Raw genomic sequence first — 4,928 nt, forward strand, 5'->3', positions numbered from 1 at the left:
GTAAAATATGTACTCTTGAAACACCCTTGCATTGCAGGAATAAATCCCACTTGATTGTGGTGAATGATATTTTAAAAAAATATACATTTTTAGATTCAGTTTGCTAACTTTTTTGTTCAGGAGTCTCCATCTATGTTTGTCAGAGATACTGGCCTCTAATTCTATTTCTTTTTCTTTCTTTCTTTCTTTTCCCCATAATGTCTTTATCTGGGTGTGGTTTTGTTGTTGTTGTTGTTGTTTCTTTGTTTTTTATATTTTTGTTTCTTTGCTTGTTTGTTTGCTTTTGGCATCTGCATAATTTTGGCATCATGGAATGAATTTGGAAGCTTTCCTTCTTCTACTATTTTTTTGGAATAGTTTCAGAATAATAGGTGTTCAGTCTTCTATCATATGTGGTGGAATTCGCCTGTGAAGCCATCTGGTTCCGGTTTTCTGTTTGGGAGTTTTTTGATTATTGATTCAATTTCATTTTTGCTAATGGGTCTGTTCAAATTTTCTATTTCTTCTGGATTCAGTTTTGGGAAATGATATGTTTCTGGGAATGTATCCATTGTTTTTAAAGTTGTCCATCTTGTTGGCATATAATTTTTCATGATAATCTCTTATAATCCTTTGCATTTCTCTGGTGTAAGTTGTTATTCTTCCTCTCTCATTTCTAATTTTGCTTGTGTTTTCTCTCTCTCTCTCTCACTCTTTCTCTCTCTTTCTCACTCTCTCTGGCTAAAGGTTTTTAGTCTGCGACTGGCTAAAATTTATCATTTTTTTTTTATTTTTTCAGAGAAACAGCTCCTGGTTTCATTGATGTTCTCAACTGGTTTTTGTTTGTTTTGTTTTTTAGTTTCTGTTCCATTTATTTCTGCTCTAATCTTTATTATTTCCTTCTTTCTACTGGTTTGGGGTTTTGTTTGTTCTTTCTCTAGCTCCTTTTGGTGTAAAGTTAGGTTGTTTAATTGAGATTTTTCTAGCATCTTAAGGTAGGTGTGTATAGTTATTAAATTCCCTTTTAGAATGCCATTTGTTACATCTCTAAAATTTTGGAGCATTGTGTTTTCATTTTCATATTTCTCTATGTCTTTTTTGTTTTCTTCTTGATTTCTTGATCCATTTGTTGTTTGGTAGCATATTATTTAACCTCCTCATATTTCTGTTCTTTCTAGATTTTTTTCTTTGTGGTTAATTTCTACTTTCACAGCTTTGTGGTGGGAAAAGATGCATAGTATGACTTCAATCTTTTTGAATTGTTGAGACTTGTTTTGTAGCCTAAGGTGTGATCTAATCACTAGAATGTTCCATGTGTACTTGAAATGGATGTGTATTTTGCTGTTTTAGGATGGAATGGTCTGACTATATCTTCTAGCTCCATCTTGTCCAATGTGTTATTCAAAGCCACACTTTCCTTGTTGATCTTCTGATTGGATGATCTATCCATTGATGTCAGTGTGGTGTTAAAATCTCCTACTATTATTGTATTATTTCTTTTATGTTTACTATGGGTTACTTAATGTATTTGAGTGCTCCCAGATTGTGTGCATAAATATTTACAATCATTATATCTTCTTTTTGGATTGTTACCTTTATGATTATATAGTGTCTTCTTTGTCTCTTATTACAGTCTTTGTTTTAAAGTCTATTACATCCAATGTAAGTATTGCTGTCTCAGCCTTCTTTTAATTTCCATTTGTATGACAAATGAATTTTCATCCCTCATTTTCAATTCACATGTATTTTTAGATCTGAAGTGAATCTCCTGTAGGCAGCATGTAGATAGGTCTTGCTTTTTTATCCATTCCTTGTTACTTATGTCTTTTGATTTGGAGTATTTAACTCATTTCCATTCAGCGTAATTACTGAGAGGTATATACTTATTGCCATTTTGTTACTTGTTCTCTGGTTGTTTTTGTAGTTGTTCTCTGTTCATTTATTCTCTTGCTCCCTTCTCTCGCAGTTTTCTGGCTTTCTTTAGTGATACCCTTGATTCCTTTCTCTTTATTTTTTGCGTGTCTATTATGGCTTTTTGATTTGTGGCTACCATTCAGTTTATATATATCTTAGGCATATGGCATTCTATATGAAGTTGATGGTTGCTTAAGTTTGAACCCATGCTTTACCCCTATCCCTTCCCACATTAAAAAATATTATTTATTTGTTTGACTGAAAGAGGGAGAGGGAGACAGAACAAGTAGGGGGAACAACAGAGGGAGAGGGAGAAGCAGACTCTCTAGTGAGCAAGAAGCCCAATGGGACTTGATCCCAGGGGATCATGACCGAAGCTGAAGTCTGACGCCAAATCAACTGAGGCACCCATGTGTCCCCCTTTCCACACATTTTAAAATATGGCATCATACTATACATCCTTTTCTTTTGTGAATCCCTTGACATATTTTTTATAGACATGCTTAATTTTACTGCTTTTGTGTTTTCTGCTTTACTTACACCTGCTTATGATTTTCCCTTTCTATTCAGAGTCTTTCTCTGAATATTAATCTTAATCTTTCTTATAAGGTGATTTAGTGGTGATAAATTCCTTTAAGTCTTCTTTGTCTGGGAAACTTTATATCTCCTTCTACTCTGAATGATAGACTTTCTGGATAGAGTATTCTTGGTTGCAGGTTTTACTCTTTCAGCACTAGAATATTACCATGCCACTCTCTTCTGGTCTGCAAAGTTTCTGCTAAGAAACAGCTGGTAGCCTTTGAGGTTTCCCTTGAAGGTAACTGTTTTCATTTCTCTGGCTCCTTTTAAAATTTTCTACCACTACTTTTGCCATTTGAATTACATTGTGTCTTCGTGTGAACCTCAGGTTGATTTTGCTGTGGACTCTCTGTGCCTACTGGATCTGGATTTCTGTTTCCTTCCCCACATTTGGAAGTTTTTGAGCTATTATTTTTTTTTTATTTGACAGAGAGAGAGAGGTCACAAGTAGGCAGGGAGGCAGGCAGAGAGAGAGGGAGAAACAGGCTCCCCGCTGAGCAGAGAGCCTGATGCGGGGCTCAATCCAAGGACCCTGAGATCATGACCTGAGCCGAAGGCAGAGACTTAAACCACTGAGCCACCCAGGCGCCCGAGCTATTATTTTTTTTTTTTAAATATATTTTCTGCCTCCCCTTTTCCTTCTCCTCTTTCTGGTATCCATATAATGTGAATGTTATTATTCTTGACTGTGTCACTGAGGTCCCTTCATATATATATATATATATTTTTTTTTTTTCTTTCTTCCACCTTGTCTTCTGTTCAGCTTGAAAGTTTTAATTACTCTGTCATCAAGGTCATTAATCCATTCTTCTTCTCTCTATTGTCTACTATTTATTTCATCCAGTGTATTTTTAATTGCAATTTTTAAGTTCCTCACCTCTGATTGGTTCCTTTTTATGTTTTCTACCTCTTTGTTGATGGTCTCCCTGAAGTCCTCCACTCTTTGCTTAGTCCAGTGAGTATCTTTATGACCATTACTTTAAATTGTATGTCAGGTGTATTATTTCTTTCTGTTGCATTTAGTTCTTGTCCTGTTCTTGCATTTGGGGCAGGTTCCTCTGTCTCCTCATTTTGTCTAATTCTGTGTTGTTTTTATGTGTCAGGAAAGTAGGCTATGTCTCCTGCTCTCAAATGTAGTCACCTTATGAAGAGGTCCCATAGTGTACTGCAGTGTAATGTCCCCTGTTCACCAGAATCTGGTGCCTCATATGGTCCCCTGTGTATGTTGTGTTAGCCCCACTATTGTGGCTGAGCTGCATTTGCCTTCAATTCAGCCATCTGCAATGGTCTCCTGTGCCTACTGTGGGCCTAGTTGGGACCATGTGTTATTAGTGGGCCAGTGTGTAGCCTCTCTGGGCTTGAAAGATAGGGCTGTTGTTTGCCTGAATGCAGTATCACCAAGCAGCAGAGTGTTTTCCCTGTGTTGTTCCCTGAGAAACTTTTCTTGGTGGACATGTCCTGCAGTGATACCTGGTGTCTGCCCCTTCCCCATTGCTAGAGATGCAGTTGGACTCTGTGTGTGTGTGTGTGTGTGTGTGTGTGTGTGTGTGTGTGTGTGTTTATCTTCCCCTCTCTCCAGAGAAGGAGTCATTTTGAAGTGGTGTTGGTCCCTTTTGGGACTGCTTGTACACTGCTAGTTTGTGGCTCTGTTTTGGGTGGACTCTGGCCAAGGGCATTATGGAAGGGGCTAATCTGCAGGAGAATGCAGGTGCAGGATACACAGGGTCAGCAAGATTCATGCTGATCTTCTGTTGGAGGAGGCGGGCAGCAGCCCAAGAAAATGCCTACTTAGGATGGCCAAGTTGGGAGGGGCAGATCTCCTGAAGCTCACCAAGGTGGGGTATGTTTTTCCCAACCTGGGTGGAAAGCTGGTTCCTGCAAGTGTCCCTGGACCTAGGCTGGGTGTATCTCTGGAGGTATCTGGGGATCTAGGTTCCTCTGTCTCTGTAGGGGCTGCTTGTGATACTGTCTCTTTAAGGGTGGAAACTCATTTTTCTCTTGATCTCCAGTTCTCCCAAAGCCAAGCACCAACTGAATTTTAAAGTTCCAGTTGCAAAATACCACTGATTGTAAGGACTCAGATAGCCAGGCCCCTCCAGTTCTCAAAGCCAAATGTTATGGGGATTTGTATTCCACGTGTGGGTACCCTACATCTGCGAGCTACATGTGGGGATCTGTACCTCCCCCTCTCTGTCCCATCATGTCCTGCCCTTACATAACAGTCCTATGGGTCTGTTTGCCTCCCAGCTGTGTCCCCACACCTCATAACCTCGTTTACATGGCCTATTCTCTACATTTACCTGTGGAGATTCTGTTCTTCTAGTCTTCCAGTCATTTTCTAGGTTTTTTACACTAATGTGGCTGTAATCTAGTTGTGTGCATGGGAGAAGGTGAGCTTAGGATCCTCCTACTCTGTCATCTCCCCCAGAAGTTCCTCAATGATGATTTACATTAAT

Source organism: Meles meles, unplaced genomic scaffold (assembly GCF_922984935.1).
Source record: "Meles meles unplaced genomic scaffold, mMelMel3.1 paternal haplotype, whole genome shotgun sequence".
NCBI lineage: Eukaryota > Metazoa > Chordata > Mammalia > Carnivora > Mustelidae > Meles > Meles meles.